The 21,572-nt window shown below is 31.0% G+C and overlaps 1 protein-coding gene and 2 non-coding genes across 3 annotated transcripts in view; 1 reads left to right on the forward strand and 2 right to left on the reverse strand.

Moving 5' to 3' along the window:
- Positions 1-21,572, forward strand: part of RhoGAP102A (Rho GTPase activating protein at 102A) — a 147,016-nt gene that overhangs the window by 92,738 nt on the left and 32,706 nt on the right. The gene's annotated exons all lie outside the window — the stretch shown is intronic.
- Positions 17,074-17,145, reverse strand: TRNAQ-UUG (transfer RNA glutamine (anticodon UUG)). Its single transcript has one exon. It is a non-coding gene; the product is annotated as a tRNA-Gln (tRNA).
- TRNAQ-UUG (transfer RNA glutamine (anticodon UUG)) lies at positions 17,801-17,872 on the reverse strand. The gene has a single exon. It is a non-coding gene; the product is annotated as a tRNA-Gln (tRNA).

A 21,572-nucleotide genomic window follows, 5' to 3' on the forward strand; every position in this document is an offset into this window, starting at 1 on the left:
CATCTTTTGCGCGGTCGTCCTATAATTCTTGTGCCGATTGGTGCCTTCTCTCTTGCTATTTTGACGACATGGTTCTTCCCATTCTGCTTATGTGGTTATTCAATTCCTTTTTCTATTTGCGTCTTTTCATTTATACACGGTAAGTTACATTTTCTTCTATATTTTTACTTCTCTTTCGACCTCTCAGAGTATTTTCAGTAATTGTTCTCAGTACTTAGTACCTCAGTACTTGTACTGTGGCGGTGTCAGGTCTTGTTTTTGAGGCATATAAATATATATATATATATATATATATATATATATATATATATATATATATATATATATATATATATATATATATATATATATATATATATATATATATATATATATATATAATTTAGAATATAAACCGAATTTCAGTGAAAAAATGAAATAACACCCAGGGTTGTACTGACTTATTTTATTAACAACATTAATTTATTTACAATGATTATCTACCCATATGAAAATCGTAAAAACAATTACGTTTCGACACAAAACATAGAAGTTCGTCAAATTTCGTACAGTTTATAGGTGTTTGGGTAATTACACAATTACGGCATCGGCCCTTTGTGGAAAATTTCAGAAATTATCAAATCGTATATCACTTTCTGGTCATGGTTTAAACATGCTTAATATTTTTTTTGGAACATCGATTTACTCGTTTAAGGGTCTTCCACGTTTTTTATTGTCGATTACGGAAAAACGGAATTATTTGAAAGTTTTGGTTCTTGTTTTCTGGGTTCAGCAATATCATATGTCTTTTATATAGAATACAAGCGTTATTTACACAAATGTCCAAGATTTGTGAAAATACTGATATACACTATCTGTGGGTTTTCACTGACGTTTTATATAAGGATACAGACGTACATGGGAGATCCATTCTGCACATATACCGATTATATTCTTTAATTATTTTAGGCACGTTATGTATGTTTTTGTGTTTGACTTTGTTTTAACAAACCTTTTAATAGACGATAGCGGATATGCATCTACATATGAACTGCAGAGTTGTACTACTTTATTTATTATCGATTCACTGAACAATTGTTACCCTTTGGTCATTATCGACCATTTAAAAATAAGAATCTCTACCTTCAGTCCGAAGTTCCTTTTCATCCTTAGTGGGATAATTCCTCACTTTGTTTATAGGTAAAGTTCCAAGTAAAAGTATTATTTTAACATCGCGTAAATAGGATATAAGATCAGAAGAATAAAAAAATACTACATATGGGATTTGAAATAGTTTTACTATTACTAGAAGCTATAACTACTTCATCACTCATTTCAAAATTCTGTTCTTGTTTATCAAATGTGATATCCCAAAATCTAGCATTTCCGCCATAAGTAATTAGATCATAGACTATTCCTGAGTTCAGCAGCGCAGAAATAATTTGAAACCCTATTTCCTAGGCTTATTTTTAATAAATTGTCGCCAAGAACCAGTTTTTTTTCCTCTGTAGGAAACCATCATTTTGTCGATGGACATTTGTCTTTTTTCTTGACTTTTTAAAAACTTACGTCTTACATGATTCATGACAGGTACAATTTTATGATAACGGTCGTCACTAAGAGAAATATTAGCGAGAAAATTTAGATAACGACGTATTTCTTGATATTTATTTAGTGGCATTATGCTGTGATATATTTTGTCGTATTTAAATTGACTATTCCAATAATCTGTATTAGCTGGTATTTGGACAATTCCCACTAATAGTTTAATTGTCAAAAAATCAGCCAATACATTTTTGTTCACATTTACTAAGGTACCAGAACGTTGTTTGGAATAAATGTTACTTTGAGATGTTATAATTTCTAATAACTCTTCATCAAAAACATTTTTTTAAAATAATCAATTGGAGATAAAATTTTATTTGGAATTTGAAAATTATGATTATCAATATCTATCTATATTTTTTTCTTTCTTTGTTGTGCTTTTCTTTTTATCTTCATGTGGTAGTTTTTTATTATTTAAACCGAGAAGTTTATGATCAAGCACATCTGCCAAGGTTTTATCTATATTCTAATGTTTATGTTAGCTCATTATTTTAGTACATTCTGCATTTTCGATCTCTTCATTTTTTTCTACGTTTTCCAAGATCTACTAGTTTTCGAATTAAATACATTTAATAAAATAATAAACTTAAATGAATTTTCTAATATAATATCCTTAATATCTGTAATATATACTCTTTATTATCACTTGTAATACCGGAGTAAATATTTCTATTAGGAACTAATATATTATATTCACAATCCTCCTTATTATTTATTTGTTGAGTTGTTAATTGTAATATTTTCTTTATTCTGTTGACCCATAGTCTAAAACTAATAACAAACTTCAAGCTAATACGCAGGGTCCATGATTAAAACTTATTGAAATACATTTGATAAAAATCACAAAATATATCAATTTTATACAGTTAATGATTCCACATCCACAAAAGTGCCCATCCACACAAAGGGGACAAAACAAAATGCGCGAATTATAGAGGAATTTCACTCCTAAACACGGCATATACAACCCTCTCAAACATCATTCTTAGTAGACTAATCCCTTATGCTGAAAATGTTCTAGGCGAATATCAAGCCAGTTTTAGGGCAAACAGATCAACAATAGATCAACTATTCACGCTAATAGAACTTCTAGAAAAGGGATGGGAGTATAACAGACCCATACACAATCTTTTCATAAACTTTCGACAGGCATATGATAGCGTAGAAAGAAGCCAAGTATGGAATGCCATGGCGGAGGTTCTCAATATCAAAGAAACTAATTCGGATGACCAAAGTCTGTATGGAGGGGGTATAAATAATAAACTGTCTGGCAGCTTTGAAATCAACAGTGGACTCAAACAGGGTGATACTTTATATCCACTACTCTTTAACCTTATATTAGAGAAAGCCATGAGGGCCGCCGAAATAAAAACAGAATTGCTATCGGTTTAAGGTCCCAAGCTATTACTCGCATATGCAGATAACATAAATCTTGCTGGAGACTCCATCCTATCCACGAAAGACATCTTTAACAAGGTGGAAGGAGCAACAAATGAGGTAGTGCTGAAGATTAATGAAGAGAAGCTGAAATATATGTGTGTAAATAAAACGACACGAAGAGACAGAATAGGACAAAATGTGATGGTCAACACCTTCAATTTCGAAAGAGTACAACGTTTTAACCGCTGTCAAACCGCTGTCTATTCGCACTGGATAAGCCCATAAAATCAAAAAATCTTACAAGAAGTTCAAAGATCACAATCTTTAAATCCATCGTCAGACCTCTAATAACATACAGATGCGAAACGTGGACCATGACCAAAGCAAACGAAGAAAAGCTCAGACGCTTTGAACGAAAAATACTTAAAAAATTTTCGGACCTCACCATGACATCACCACAAACCAGTATAAGATCAGAACCAATATCGAATTAAAAGCACTCTACATTGACGCCGATATTGTCCAAGAAATTAAATCACAGCGAATGAGATGGGCAGGCCACGTGCACAGACTGCATAACGAGAGACTTGTAAAACTGGTATGGGAGGAGATTCCCACAGGCAAAAGACCACTCGGACGTCCCAGAATGCGATGGAGAGATAACATCCAAGCAAATCTCCGGAAAATGAACATTCCATTTGACCCTAGGTTGATGGAAGACGGAACAAATTGGAAAAAAGTTGTACAGTCAGCCAAGACTCACCCAGGGTTGTAGCGCTACGTGATGATGATGATGTGTTAATGATTCAACGAGTACTACCCTAAACACCTATTACTTGTCGTTCTTATAAATGATCTAAAAGGGGCAGTGTGTATTTAAATTCACATTTATTGTTAGTGTTATTGGCGATTTGAACTTAAATAGACATGTTTTTATACGAAATTTATATTTTATCAAAAATCTAAATTGGTAAACTATGAAACTATTAACATGTTACTTAAGGACAAACCTTACCCTATTTTATTATATTCAAATAATTAAAATAACTTTACAAGTAACCACAAAAACTACCTTTTTCTTGTGAAAAATGGGTAAATTGAAACCGGCAACCCGTCGTTACAGAACTAACCTATAAAAAGTTTACACATTTTGTACCAGCAAATTTGGAAATTGGAACAATGTAGTTATCTATACAAAGAACACGTTGGGAGGTCATTAGTTTTTGGTTTTGGGTTTTTTATGTCTTACCAATTACTCAGTCTGTTTTGGCATTGTTTAAAAAATTTTTTGTATTCTTAGAAAACCGCTAGCATCTGTATATTAAACATCATTAGGGTATTTTTCAAAAAAATAATGATTTCTATTAGCATTTTAGATCAAAATCTTTAAATTCCTAGGTCAAGCGGGGAAAAGGGAAAAACTCGACTACGAAAATAAAACTACTAAGCTTAGACCTCACTATTTAATGCTGCAAGCATTATATACTATATATATATATATATATATATATATATATATATATAATACTATATATATAGATAATATAATAGACTATAAGAAAATTCAGAGATTAATGGAATGATATCTGCTGGTTATAGCACTGAAACATAACAAAACTAATAAAGAAATCCAGAATACACCAAAACAAAAGGAATAGACGATATGTAAAGATCTAGAAGAAAATCTCAAATGCATTAGAATGACGACCTTAACATATATGCAGGACCAATATGAAAACTACTCATACTACGAATATCGGACTGAATAGGGATGTATGGGAAATAATGCTTAGAGAGCCCTACATTCTGTAATAAGAATAGAAGAACGGCTTAACTTTTTATTATCTAATAAAAATAATAGAACGGTCTCATGTAAACACATAAAGTAGAACTAATAATAATAAGAATAAATAATAATAAACCACATTTCTCCGATTGTGTTTATAAAGATAAAGGTAGAGGTAGAGGAATTAGGGATCTCGAAGGACCCTTTCTATCTGTCGAAACGTTTGTGACGTAGCCATACTGTTGAATATGATATCCTTCGCTCTACTTAGATAATCAAATGATCGTAGGCCAAAAACAAACATCGAGACAAAAAATCTCAAAAATTCTTCACAATCACAAACTTTAACCAAAACTTTTACAAGCAACAAAAAAAAAACACAAAATTTTACTCAGATTTTATGTATCCAAGACAAAACTAATAAAATATTATGTTATGAATAAGATGTGTAAAAGTAATGGAAAAAATTTGACAGTTTATTAAAACAAATTATTACGAACCAGTTAAACTAATATGAACAGTTAAAGAAATGGTCATCAGATAAGTAACGAAAAATTGGTTAACTTTAAAAATAAAGAAAAGGGAAGCAGTTGGACTAGATGACATCGCTGGGGAAGAGTGAGCAGATTTATGAAAGAAGCAAAAACAATCTCTAACAGTTTTGTCTAATCAAATTAATGGAAGTGAGACATATGCCAAACGAACGTAGAAACAGTATTATATTCTTCTTTTTCTTCTTGTTCTTATTGAGCCATCTACAATGTTGTCGATCTAAATGGCAATTGTAGCTTTGGAAATACTGCACAAAAGATTTCTGAGGATGAGCCGTCAGACTATCCCCTCAGGTCTTTTAGCCACAAGTTCTGGATTCTTTAAACTGACCTTTTGGTCCGCACTTTATCTTCCAATATGATTTGGATCAATTCATATCTGTCAACTCTCAACACATGACCCAAGTATTGTATTTTCCTTTTTTTTATTATCCTTAGTAATTATTTCTGTTGAATTATGCGCCGAAGTATCTGACCATTGGTTACTTTTTGTACTTATGGAATCCGTCTGAAATTTTTTTTTGTTTGAAAGTCCATTGTCTAACGTTCACAGCCATCCAACAAAACAAAGAAAACGTAACATCCAATCATTTGGATTCTGAGCTCTAAACTAATGTCTGATCTTGTAAGAAATGTTTTTATGTTAAGTTTGTATTTTCTTCGCATGTTCGATTCCTGAGAGGATTTCTTTTTAGGGTTACTCTGTCGGTTGCTATTAGCTCCCAAATATTTCATTGAAGATACCTGTTCTATTATTTGTCCCATGGTATACAAATGTACATTTGTTGGTATCTTTGACAATACTAGATTTTAAGTTTTATTTTACCTGTTTATAAAAACAAAGGAGATATTCAACAATAGACAAACACATATAGGCCCATAAAACTATTTATTCTTAATTTGAAAATAAGGAAGAGAGTAATTGATAGGTGGATACATGAAGACAGATGTATGTTGTGTAACAGAAAGATTACAATGCAACTAAAGGAAAAATTGTATAAAAATCCCATAATACCAGGTATGATGAACGAAACTGAATGTTTAGTAATTGAAATGAAAGAGGAATAACAAAAAATGCATGTGGCAGATATGAGAGTATTTAGATAGACGATGCAAAGAGAATGATGATAACAAATTATGTTTAGATTACCGTGTTTTAGTAATTGGGATCGTTGATATATTTAGAAATGTAAACTGTAGATGCAAGTAATAATAAAAATATACTATAAACTAAGAAATCATGTATTTCTAACCGTTGTTGCACTGATTACTATTTTCGTAAAAAATAATAGATAGTTACATTAAATTTTGTGCAAAGGAAATTAAAAATTGTATTCTGGACATCAATTATAACACTATTTAATGAAAATTCATATTAAGCATGTGACATAAGAAAACCGTATTTTTTAGGCAATATGAAAACTTTTATTGGACTGAACATACCAATAAAAGTGTTTTTATATAAAATAAATATCAGGTGCTTTTGGTTCCATATAAAAACTATACGATCCTTTGATGTTTCTAACTTTTTAAATCAACTTCAAGTATGCAATATAAAATCTTATTCATTTTCTTAGAACAAAAATAACCCCTATGGCGTCCCTGGCATTACGCCCAACTTCCCACTTAGGGTTAATTTAAAAGAAATAAAACTTTCGACTTTTATTATTCGCCGTAGATTTATTAAAGCAGCATTCGATTCTTTCCACTTTGAAGTTGGTGGATTTAAACAGATGTTTCTTGGTATATTAACTGATGATAAGTTAATATGAAGCGTCGGGTGGGTTTAAATAAAATAAAATTAAGGTATTTAGATTAACAATACAAAATACAACCCAATTATTTCTTCAGAAATTACAAATTTTAACTTTAAAATAAAATAAAAGTCCATTAAAATTTCTAATATATTTGGAGAATTGTGGTGTAAATGGTGTGAATATATAATTCACAAAACAGTTTCCAGAAGTGACAACAGTGGCGCATTCGTCCCACTGACTATTTAGAAAAGTAAACATAATACTTGGCTTGGTAGAGCATACAAAAAATAAAATGAAAAGAAATACTTAACTAATACAAATTAGTAGGTATAAGAGATATATATCTATTCTAGTCTTTAATATTGAACTTTATTGATCGGTTTTTGTTCTGTATACATTGTTCTGTCTGTTGTATAGTCAGACATATACAACAAAAACTGATACCGCAAGTGTCAATAAGTGCCAAGAACTAAACTCTTCCGATACAATACTTGTAAAAGTATTCGGAGCAGCTTAGGAAATATTCTAACAAATTTTTATTCCTTTAAGCAGAAATTTACAGATATTAATAACCCGTAAATCTATATGTACATATATATATATATATATATATATATATATATATATATATATATATATATATCTATATATATATATATATATATATATATATATATATTATATATATATATATATATATATGTATATGTATATATATATGTATATGTATATATATATATATATATATATATATATATATATATATATATATATAATTTTTCTGGAGCTACTCTCTCTGGCATCTGAACACAATTTACTATTTTTACTGGCAATAGGCCGTAATGTTTGTTTAAAATAATTTATTTTGCCGTTTTGAGTTCCATATCGGAAATTGTTTTCAAAATTTTGATCTAATACAAAAGTAGCAATGCAAGTATTAATATGGTAAAAGAAATTAGAAATTGAACGTGAATAAACCAAGTAGGCAGTGTTCTTTTCGATAAAGCAAAGGAAGATTGGAAAAACAATAACCAGACATATTCTTTTTCTTTAAGTTCCATCTCCTATCGAAGGTTTGAAATCATCATGGCTATGCGGACTCTGTTGACTGCCGCTCTAAATAGTTCTGCACTAATGCATTCAAACCATTCCCTGAAGCTCTTAAGCCACGATATTGTTTGTCTTCCCATATTTCGCTTTCCTTGAATTTTGCCTTGCATAATAAACTGCGATAAGAAGCATCTTTGCCCTCTCATAACATGGCCTAAGTACTCAAGTTTTCTTTTTTTGATAGTCAATATTATTTCAGCTTAATTTCCTATTCTTCTAGTAACTTCTGAGTTTGACATTTTTTGAGTCCATGATATCCGTAGGATTCTTCTGTAACACCAAAATTCAAAGGCGGCTAACTTATTTAGATGCACTTGTTTTAAGGTCCATAAAGGGGAGTAGTGAATACGTAACTCCGAAGCATTCTTAGGCGTAGTCCTAACCTTATATTCGGACAACAAAGAAACTTTTTAAGTTTAACGAATGTTGCACGTGCTATTTCAATACGTGTCTTAATTTCTTTGGTTTGGTCTACATTTGATGTTATCTATGTTCCTAAGTATTTGTAGGTAATTTTATTTTTTTCAAACTTATCCTTAGTCCGTATTTATAACAGTATTCACTAAGTCATTGCTTTACGTTTTGTAATGCTGCAGTAATAACGAAGTCAAAATAACTCTTTTAGAAATGAAAAATCACAAATCCCCTAGAGATGATAAAGTAGTGATTAAGGCAATCCAACTAGGTAAAAATAAAATGATTTAGACTTTAGCCAACCTTCTTACCGAATGCAAATATCACAAGAATTTAAAAAAATAATAAATTGATTTAAAATGATAGTCGTAAAAAATATGTAATAGAAAACTAAGTCTAATGATTCGTTTTTATCGTATTCTTCCGAGTAATTAAGAACCCGGTTAACTCGAAGCACTGTAAAACCCAGAAAAGCTAATGAAATTGTACAAATGTGTAGTGAAAATTTGGTAAAGTTTGACGAATTGTGTTCCTTTCGCCGTTTATTTTTTATATATTCGGCGTCTCAATTCATTGAAGGCGTAGCAAAGCTTTTGCTAAAATTTGTACATCTTTTATATATTTCGTACAGCTCAAAAAGAAAAATAACGATAGTCGTTTTTGTTTAAGGCTACCAAAATAAATGGCGCTTTTTGCAGCATTACGTTAGAATAGTGGAGATAGCACGACGCAGTTGCTAGCTTTTCGTGTTTAAGTTTGTGTCTTCATGATGTAGGGCATACACAAAAAACGTTAGAACAGTCTATTGATACCGATTAATACTCGGAAAGTTTGACGAATTGTGTTCCTTTCGCAGATTATTTTTTATATATTCGGCATCTCAATTCATTAAAGCTGTAGCAAAGCTTTGGCTGTAAATCTTTCACACATTTCGTACAGTTCAAAAAGACAGAAAATGATAGTGGTTTTCGTTTAAGACTACCAAAATAGATGGCGCTTTTTGCAGCATTACACTAGAATAGTGAAAATAGCAGGACACATTCGCTGGCTTTTCATATTTGAGTTTGTATCTTCATGACTGTCTGAAGACGTTGGATATACAGAAATAACGTTATAACAGTGTACTGATACCACTTCATACGGAAAATTTGACGAGTTGTGTTCCTTTCGCCGTTTATTTTTTATACATTCATCGTCTCATTTCGTCAAAGCCGTAGCAACGCTATATATATATATATATATATATATATATATATATATATATATATATATATATATATATATATATATATAACTGGTTTGGATGGGTTGGAGTCAATAAAAGGGCTATTGGTCAACTATTTTTTTAATCTCGAGCTTTCAATTGTGTTTACAATTATTATCAAGAGCTAAAAAAAAACAAAATATCTTACAAGGTTGAACTAAAAAGAAAAAACAATTTTTGTTAACTTACTAAATAAAAATTAGTTTAGTAAGTAAAAATTACTGCTAATACATCTTCAAAATATTTAATATAAAAATGTTTTAATCTAATAAATGTTTCTCCGAAAATTTTTATAATTTTGAAAACATTTTTTTAATACAAAAATAATTGAATTTTTAAATAAGTTAAAATAGCAACCAATTACAAATAAGCCTCAATGTCATAAATGCCAACATAAAATTTTTATTTTTGACAATTATATTGCCAAAAGTAAAATTTCGTTTAAACATTCTTTTTTGTTACTAACCTTCACAGCATAACTCGTACAATTTTATACAAAACTTGTGTTTTTTGTTTTTTATATACTGTTTGAACCGAAGGCGTCCACTAAATGGAACCATGCTCTCATCTACGCACAAATTTTAAACCAGGAGTATGGTATATTTGAAATCTTTCTACAGGTTTACTAAGCAATGAAGTTAATTTTCGAAGTCTAAACACTGTTCTACGTAAAGATTAGTCTCTAATACCATAGATTATTATATAATAATTTATAGTAATAATTGGTTTTTTGTTCTTTGTCTTTATATAATATAGCATCAACTTCAAATTTTTGGGCTAAAAATGGAAAGTGCTTTAGAGAGGAACCATCGACAGAGCGCCATTTTAAAGTAGAAATGTTATTATTACTCACGTCTTTATCACTTTCATTTTATTATCGGAACTGTCTACGAAGTACTGTAAAATAACATCGTATATTACTTGATCCAACATAACGGTTTCAGTATTAGGCGCAATATTTTTATGTGTACTGGTTTAAGCACCATCATCTCGAACCTGTAGTTTTATAACTGTTTTTTGTGCACTGCTTGAAGCCCCATCATCTTTAACCTGCTTGTTTTTATTTATAAGATCCACTTTTAAAAGTTTCTTTTAGTAGATAAAATTACTCTCAGAACCACTGTCTGACAGAACTACCACTCGGTGTATAGGCGTCGGATAAATACATCGTCAATATCACCACCTACACTGTCTTCGTCGAATAACTCATTCCACAAGTTTTCAAGTTTTTTTTAGGTTAGATTCGTACAGCATTACCTGTACAATGCATACTACCGAGATAGGTGCGAATAACATATTGCCGAGAACAAAATTCCTTTAAGTTTTGACTTGTAGAAAATGCGACACAGTTATTGTGTCTCGTGGTCCTAGGATACAAATTGGGCTCGGTGGGCCGCGCGCCATACAATGAGTACCTCATAAAATAACTAAAAAAACCATTAAATATATAATATTTAAAATAAAGTAACATGTAACTTTTTTTAAAGTAACATGTAACTTGTTAAACCGAGACTAAAACCAATTCAATAAGTGAATAATATCAGTCTGGCCGGGTGGACCAGATTTTTGGATCCTATGGTTGGGTTTAGTCGGTCAGATAGCCAAGAGGGCTGGGCGGCCAGTTCGCAATCGCATCACTGCGAGTGGTTCAGTGGATGTGAGTTCGATCCCCAGCTCGGTGTACAGAAAACAAAAAGGCTAACGCAGCAGTTTAAAAGTCTAAATGAATCTGCGGCTTAGACTAGAATACGCGGGTGTCTGATCGGCCTATGGTGGAGCAGTACGGCAAGAGATAAGAGCCTGCGGCTCAGTGATACTCCTCCATAGATCCCTACCGGAAGGGCGAGGCGCCTACATACCGGTATATATATACCGGGTGGTCCAATAAGCCGATCTCTCGGCTATATATCAGAAACTATTCATGTTATAACTTTAGGAGAAAAAATTCCTTAGTAAAAGTGGCCAAGAGAAATCGCTGGAAATAACTTTCAAGTTTCTGGGTTAACCGCTAGGGGGCGTAACCCGTGAAGAAAACTTTGAAAACCAGTTTTTTGGGAAATATGCCCAATTATACCAAGTGTTAAATAAGTAAACTAGAAAGATACCTAAATTCTGCATAAAGTTGTTCAAGTACTTTTTTTTTATTTTTTCAAATAAAGGGTGGGGGAGAGTGGGAAAGTATTTGTGGATAAATACCTATAACTTTGGTTTGGATCAACCGATTTTAACGAAATTAGTGTCATTAGAAAGAATGTCGAAGATTTAATTTACATCTACTATAAAACAATTGCATTTAGTTTTAATTGTCATAGGTAGAGAGTACTTTCAAATAGAAAAAATTAAAATTTGTTTTTATTTAAAATGTTTAATGGAAACACCTATTTATTGTAAATTATAATGGAACTGGATTAAATTCGTAACAAAATGGCGCAAACCGCATGTTGATAGCTTTTGTCGAACTCGAGATATCAATAAAAACGCATAAACATAAGTAATTATAGTATTGACTCACCCTTTATTATAACTTAAAATTAAATATGTGAAAGATCATACAAATATCTCGATCATTAAAATTTAATGTCCAATTAAATGTTCAAATTGTTTTCCATCGTTGTCCACACAAAGATGTAATCTTTCGCGCGTAGACATAACAGCTGCTCTAATCTCAGCTGTTGATATACTATTTATTGCGTTTTTTAATGCGCTGTTTCATGTCATCTCGCGTGGTTGGTCAAGTTTGGTACACTAAGTCCTTCAATCTTCCCCACAGATAAAAGTCCTGACATGTTAAGTCTGGAGATCTAGCTGGCCATGAAAATATACTTCCCCTTCCAATCCATTTATTTGGATTACTTGCATATAAATAATCACGAACTAGTCTGGAAAAGTGCGCAGGACACCCGTCATGTTGTAATATCATATCTCTTCTTGTTTGTAAGGAAATATCTTCCAATAAAACAGGCAACTGATTTTCCAGAAAATCCAAATATGTTTCACCATTTAAAGTTCTATCAAAGAAATATGGACCTACGATCTTTCCATCAACTATACCTCACCAAACATTAAGACTCCATCTATCTTGAACCTGCACCTCATGTATCCAGTGCGGATTTTCTTCGGCCCAATAATGCATATTATGCAGATTAACACCACCCGCACTATTAAACGTAGCCTCGTCTGTCCACAAAATCTTTGACATGATATGCGGTTGTTCTTCTAGCAGACCTAACATCCAATTTCAGTAATCCAGCCTTGCATCAAAATCTCTCTCATGTAAAGCTTGGTGGAGAACTACATGATAAGGATGCAGTCTAAAAAACAGAACAACAAATATTGGTGAAAAAGAAACCACTATATTTTCTAAGACTCAAAAAATCTTGAAAAATCCACAATTGGTTCACAAGATAAATCGTGCATAAGTATTTTTAAGAAACGGATAAAAGAATAAAAGCGTCCTGTTGCCGTTTTTATCGGAATATTAAAATAACAGTTGAATCTAAAGTTTAACGGGAATTCCAAGTTTCTGACCTAAACGTTCACTTTATAATATGAAAAACCAACCTGTGATGTTTTAAAATCCTTAGAACAGTAGTTTTGGGTATGTTTAATTCTTTAGAGATTTGCCGACTACTTATATTTGGATTCTGTTGAATTAAAGCAAGAACATTGATTGAATTATCTTCGGTCATACCTCTACTACGTCGTTTAAAACAAGGACGATGAAAACTACCAGTTGCTCTTAATCTTCTTGCCTTTCTTTCAAATACTTCTTTGCCATAATGTCTCCTACCACGATATCTTACATAATATATACGTGAGGCAATAGCGGCATTTTGGTGACATTCGAAATAAACACCGATCATATCATACAATTCTGCATTTGATATACTCATCACGAATTATTAGTACTGATAATTAATTATTAATATTACCAATATTAATATCTATTGAAAAAAGTGCACTCTTCAATTCGAATTATAATATAACACTTCTTAACAATGTTTTGACTCCTGTCAATAAATAAACAATATGAACTCCCCGTCAAATTCATTGTCGTAGCCTACTTAGTTTCGAAAACACTATTTTTAATCATATGAAATAACAATGGTCAAAATAGGTATCAACATTAAGATTCTTCTGCTATAAAAAAATTTGAAAATACCTACTGACTTACTGACTTTTTAATAATTTATAATACAGGGTGGGTCAATACTATACTTACTTATGTTTATGCGTTTTTATTCATATCTCGAGTTCGACAAAAGCTATTAACATGCGGTTTGCGCCATTTTGTTACGAATTTAATCCAGTTCCATGATAATTTACAATAAATAGGTATTACCATTAAACATTTTTAAGAAAAACAAATTTTAATTTTTTCTATCCGAAAGTACCCTCTACCTATGACAATTAAAACTAAATGCAATTGTTTTATAGTAGATGTAAATTAAATCTTCTACATTCTTTCTAATGACACTAATTTCGTTAAAATCGGTTGATCCAAACCAAAGTTATAGGTATTTATCCACAAATACTTTCCCACTCTCCCCCACCCTTTATTTGAAAAAATAAAAAAAAAAGTACTTGAACAACTTTGTGCAGAATTTAGGCCTCTTTCTAGTTTACTTATTTAACACTTGGTATAATTGGACATATTTCCCAAAAAACTGGTTTTCAAAGTTTTCTTCGCAGGTTACGCCCCCTAGCGGTTAACCCAGAAACTTGAAAGTTATTTCCAGCGATTTCTCTTGGCTACTTTTACTAAGGAATTTTTTCTCCTAAAGTTATAACATGAATAGTTTCTGCTATATAGCCGAGAGATCGGCTTATTGGACCACCCGGTATATATATATATATATATATATATATATATATATATACATATATATATATATATATATATATATATATATATATATATATATATATGTATATATATATATATATATATATATATATATATATATATATATATGGTTGGGTTTAACGTGTTAACGCTTTTTCATAATCTACGAATTAATAGGAATTATAATGGTTAGCAGGTAATTTTTCTTGTCATATTCCTTTCTTTACATGAAAGTCTATTACGATTATTTATTTTGTGTATATAACCCCAATTTCTAGTCATCACATTTGCATTTTGAGAAAATTTAAAATGTAGGAAAACATCTTTTAGACTAAATTTTATTTATTTCTTCCTAATTTAGTGGTTTGTATTATAAAATCCGCACAGAAGTCCTGGCAGGCTACTATTACAAATTATAGTTTGTTTGAAATATCTTAAATAACATCACTCGAATCTTCTATAAATAAACAGAATTTTTTGTGGCAAGGCAAACACCTTGACTGCTATTTTTCAGTATTATGCGATATCTTAACGCCTCATTTATCCCGCTGATAATGTCACCCACTTGTTCACTGTTTGTGAGCTAAAATAAAGGTAAGCCAGAATACTAGAGTTAATTTTGTTTTGAATTAAACGTAGACAGACTCATTTATTTTTTACCTGCAGAATTAAGAATGCCAGAAATAATTTTAAATGCTTTTTCATAAACATAATCAGTTCACCTGTACTAAAAATAATATATAGGTTATATAAATAAGTTTACGAAAATAATAAAGTAACATGTGATTGGAGATGTTGTGATCCACTATAGTAAATGTGCAGATATTTTTAAGATTATGAAAAAAAAAACCAAAACAAATATTGTAATATGTACATTCAATATCTATTGTAGATTGTACATTTCAAATTGATCTTTTGCTTCATGGACCTTTCTACACTGATGATAGGAGATATTTTTAGTATATAACATACACATAGATTTCATTCCAAAAGGTCGAGACTTACAACGGAGCCAAATATCCATTTTATAGCTACCTTTGTTAACTGATCAGACCCTAAAAAGATTTGTTCCAGTTATTTATGGCGTTGGTGAACTGTTATCATTCAGTTATAAACAATATTTTAGACATTTTCTCTAGATTTTCTTTCACAGAATCTGCATAATGCTCGGTATACTTTGGCTATTTTACAAAAATGCTAATACCCTGTAGTTGCAGGCAATGTTTGGCTCCTTTCATTTGTATCTTTGCAAACTCTGCCTGTTATCCTTTACACTCCACTCATTTACAAATATAATATCTGAGTGAGATTAAATATTGAATTGCTATGGGATAAAACCACAACTGATTATAATAAAAATTACATAACATCACATTAACATTCAAAACAACCAATACACTGAGACCTATTTTGTCCAAAATCAAACCAAATAACACAGAGGAACGATCAAAGAACTGCATCCATAAAATGCCTTGTGAATGTAACAATTTTTATGTGGCAGAAACCTCAAGACCACTAAATGTTAGGATAAACGAGTATAAATCATACATCAAAAGCCATAAGCATCAAGAGCATAAGCCAATTAATGAGCCAATAACCCACTTGGCCTTTTTTATCATCTTCGCAAGAAATGAACGCTTTTGTTCTGACGTTCCTCGTATGCCCTATACACATTGGAACTAGATGGACCACCTCGTTTAAAACAATTTACTTGATTTAAAAAAAAAACAAAAAAATTGTGAAATTTCTGCTTTGAATGAAGAAAAATATTTTGAGGTCACACTGAGATTTGAACTGTGATCCCTAAATTCGAACCTTAAAATGCTCATCGATATACGAGTACCACTTATATATATTTTATTGTATATTTATATTATAGTTGATGGATATCTTATATTATTCGTACTATATTTTTAAAGAAAAACGTAAAGTTATGTAATGTAAAAACAAATATATTAGAATTGTCACTAAGATTTAAATTCGAATCTATCGTATCCAGAATGCTACATTACACGATAAAAACGGTGATATTTATGTTTTGAGATTATGTTTTTCAAGAAATGCGTTTAGGTTTTTCAATAGAAAATACTATTATAAATATAAGGTTCCCCCGTGATTTAAACGCGAATCGACGGATTTCAAGTTTAAATCATTACACCATGGAACGTGTGAAAATATTTATATTTCGGGATAAAATATTTTAAGGAAACACGTCTTTATTTTAAAACGAAAATAGTTTCGTCCACCGAGATTTGTACTCAAACTAGGGAATTCAATTGCGAGAACGTTTACCGTTACATTAAGGGGGCGAAGGACCTGTTACTTTTTGAGATTATATTTTTTAAGAAATACGTTTAGATTTTCAGAAGAAAAAACTGTTGAGGTTCCACCGAGATTTGAACTCGGATCGCTGGATTCAAAGTCCAGAGTGCTAACCATTACACCATGGAACCAATGAAGTTCTTTATGGATTATTAGTCCAGAGTTTAAGCTGTAACATCGCTTAGTCGATCAATACCTTAATTTTTTTTGTATTATATTTTTCAAAAACTACGCCTAGATTTTCAGAAGTAAATAGTTTCTTATATTCACCGAGATTTAAAGTTAAATTGATGGATAAAAAGCCCAGAATGCTGAACAATACTGAATCTGGTTAATTTTTTTTGTTAATTATATTTGTCAAGAAATGCGTCTAGATTTAAGCGAAAATATTTTCGAGGTCGCTAGACCCCAAAGTTCAGAGTACTAACATTCTACCAAGGAACCAATCGGGATATTTACGTTTAATTATTATTTTTTTAAAGAAAGATCTCTGATTTTTAAAAGCAACTAAATTCGCCAGGATTTAAACTCGAATTTCTAGATTTAAAGTCTACCCTGCCAATGTTTAGACTATGGAATCAATGAAAATAGTTAAGATTTATGTTTATATTTTCCAAAGGAATACCCGTGATTTAAAAAAAAACTTCTTTGGAGGCCCGACAGATATTTAAACTTGGGTATCGAGGTTCAAAGTTGAGAGCTCTATTCATTACAGCATGGAAACGTAAGGTTTCCATGCTGTCCAGGTTCAGTACACGTCCAGGTTTTTAAAAGAAAATACTCTCTAGGTCCCACCGAGATTTGAACTCGGATCGCTGGATTCAAAGTCCAGAGTGCTAACCATTACACCATGGAACCGATATTTATATTTATATAAAGGTTAAAATAATTTTACAATCAAAAATATGTATTAATATGCAAATTATCTTAATTATGATATTCTTTGTTAGATAAATTTTATTTATAGATGTAGGAATTTTACCGTGATATTTATTAGTTTGCAAATCAAAAAATATTTTTAACTAAGCAGATAATTTCTTTACCTCGTATTAATAAATTTGATTTGCAAACTATTTAAATAAAGATAAAATAAATTTTTAAAAATATATATATATAATACATTTATATACATATATATATATATATATATATATATATATATATATATATATATATACATATATATATATATATATATATGTATATATATATATGTGCGTATATACTAGGGCTGTTCGATAGGTACTTAGCCTACAAAAGAAAAACGAAAATTTGAGAAAAGTGGCGATTTGTTTTTGAACATAGTCTATTTAAGCTCGATACGCTTGATTAAGCGATGCTCTAACTTCTTTAACCCGTATGAAAAATACGTTTACTCGAGGTCTGCTAAATAGACTTCTATGGTGGCGATGACCTCTTGTTTAGACTTAAATTTCTGCCCAAAGAGTGCCTTTTTCAAGTTTGGAAACAAAAAGAAGTCACACGGGGCCAAATCTAGAGAATATCGTGGGGTAACAGTTCGTAGCCCAATTCGACCAATTTCAACATGGCAATAGCGGGTCTGTTGTCATGGTTAAAGAGCACTTTTTTCTTTGCTAAATGGGGTCGTTTTTTTTTGCAATTTTTTCGTCCACCATCGGCCCAATAATTCAGTGTAGTACAGCCCTCTGACCGTTTTGCCATTCTACAGGTAGTCGACGTCGATCACCCCTTATGAATATCAGAAAATGGTGGCCATCACTTTTCTGGCCGATAAGGCAGTCTTCGCCTCTTTCGGAGCACATTCGCCAGTTGCTGCCACTGGTTTGACTGTTTCTTGGTCCCTGGTGTGTAGCAATAGAATCATGTTTCCTTAATGGTTTCGAAACGACGTTGAAACTCCTTAGGATTACTCTTAAACAGTGTCAAACACTGCTCCAAAGGTATCTTACGGTTAAGCTTGTTGTCCGGAGTGAGCAAACGCGGCAGTCATCGTGCCGAGAGCTTTCTTATCCCCAAAATTTTACGCAGGATATAACATACTCGGTCTTTTGAGATGGCTACTGTCTCAGTAATCTCGCGTATCATCAGTCGGCGGTCTGCCGATATGAGATTGTGGACTTTTGTAACGTTATCCTTCGTGGTAGCCGATTTCGAGGCACCTGAGCACCTTGAAATTTTTGAGATTTGTCATCGAAGGTGAAGAGTCATTGTACACAGCATCTAAGCGCTCTTTGATTTCGGTATGCGATTTTCCTTGCATAAACAAGAATCGGATCATTGGCCGATATTGCTCCCGAACTACGAGTCGGAATCCGAGTAGGATACTTAATTTAAAAATCTAATTGTTGCTTCGTATGTTAAATGCATACAGCAGAATATTTATTATTTGGTCCCACCTTTGAAAGACATAAATTTTTGCTTAAATTAATTTTAGTTTAATGTTTAAGCAATCACATGACAAAATTTGCAATGCTGATTTAAACACATTTGATATTTCTATAGTGATATTAAAGTAACTAACAACATACATATATCCCTTATATACAAATATTCCTTTATTATTTCCATTCTATTGCCAACTTCACTTATTTTTAAAAAAGACTAATAAAACATATTTCTCCTGTAGTTTTAGTAAAAAAAAGTTATTCCGGTGCTGTTAAACTTAAAAAAACTCTATATTATAAACATTGCGAATGATGTTTTGATTTTAAACTTTGAGGAATGTTTTGTTATGGCATTTCATTTATTCTTTTGTCACGCAATAACAAGAAAACCATGGACTCAGCATGCTCCGCACTCGAAAATAGTTTCTGACGTCAATGAAATGTTGCAATGTAGACACACTTATGACGTAGAAACACCAAAAACTTTCGAGGTGGCGGTTTACTTTCATAAAAGATCAATCGTACAAAAGATAGTATATAACTATATTTATAATATATATATGTACACACACATATAAATATATAATATATATATATATATATATATATATATATATATATATATATATATATATATATATATATATATATATATATATATATATATATATATATATATATATTAAATTAAATGGCCGAAATTAAATGCTCGAATCGGTATCAATAAAGTGTTATGATCATTTCGGCCTATCCCAGCCTCATCAGACACGTGGGCTGATACAAATTCAAACTCGGAAATTATATATATATATATATATATATATATATATATATATATATATATGTATGTGTGTATGTGAAAAATGTATATATATTAAAGAACAGAAGTTAAGGAATGTTAAATTCTACAAATTTTTAATATCACACACTTCACAAATTGTTTTACATGCTGAATAAAAAGCATGACTGGCCAAAAAGTGCCTTATGAAATTTGCATCTATTATTATAATTAATTATTTGTCTTTTTTGGATGGGAACCAAATAGAAAATCACCAGAAACGTTTTTGGCTGGACAAAATAAAATGTATTTCACTTGCAATAAAAAGTATTCAAATTAGTTATTCCTTCAGATAAAAGAACCTATTTTATAAGACGTATAAAGAAAATTATTTCAGAGAATATGCATATCTCAACAGTTGTGATTGATAGTAGTATACAAGCAACTTCAGGCAATTAGGGCAATTATTATTATAGATCTTATAAATAGGCCAGAGTCGGCAATTTTTTTGGCCAAAAACAGAAGAGAAGGAAGAAGAAAATATAATAGAAATAAACGAGAAAATAATTTACAGTTGAAACAATCAGGTCTGGAAGTGAAGGTTGGCAGTTTAAAGGGCAAAAAACGGTTTATTGCGATTTCCAGTAAAACTAAAAGTCATGTGGAAAAAAACAAACGGCAAAATTGTAAGAAATCAAAAAAATATCTAAATTCATAAAATGTAAAGATTGCAAAAAACGTTCAAACATAGTTGATTTTCCAAAAATTAAGATAGAATCTATAAGGTGTTTTTCATGAATAGCCTTGACATATCAGACAGGTCTATTCAGACGGTGCTTGGAAAATTGAATGAAAATGGATTCCTGGAACCAATCAAAGTGGTAAACATACTAACCAAAAATCTTGACATAAAGCAATCAGTCAGGGACTTTATCAATGACATTCCAAGAATCAAAAGCAGGACATTATTTAAGATCTTAACGACAAGGGAGTTTATTTACAGCGGACGAAGTTAAGCCGATATCCAAGGAGACTATGCTAATATAAGTAGTCAGAAGAATTCAAAGCATTTGCGAAGTTGCAAATACTTTCATTATTATTTTTTTTTTGTCCCGAAAAAAGAGCAGTGCCATTTGTTCGAAGCTTTCAAAAATTTGTTAGGTATAAAGGAATGGTCAAAAATTATTTTTTGAAACTATTTTAGTCTACATAAATATATTATTCCGATGAAGAATGACAATTACAGTAGGAATGAAGGAACTAATGTCATTGGGAATAATACCAACTTCTTTGACAAATGAACTGCTATTAATAAAAAGAAAAATATTAAGCACTTGCTTATGGTCTAATAAAGCTCTTTATAAGACAAATAAATACAATATTTTAAATCCAGCGGTTAAATCCTTTCCTAAAT

The sequence above is a fragment of the Diabrotica undecimpunctata genome, chromosome 4 (assembly GCF_040954645.1).
Source record: "Diabrotica undecimpunctata isolate CICGRU chromosome 4, icDiaUnde3, whole genome shotgun sequence".
Classification (NCBI taxonomy): domain Eukaryota; kingdom Metazoa; phylum Arthropoda; class Insecta; order Coleoptera; family Chrysomelidae; genus Diabrotica; species Diabrotica undecimpunctata.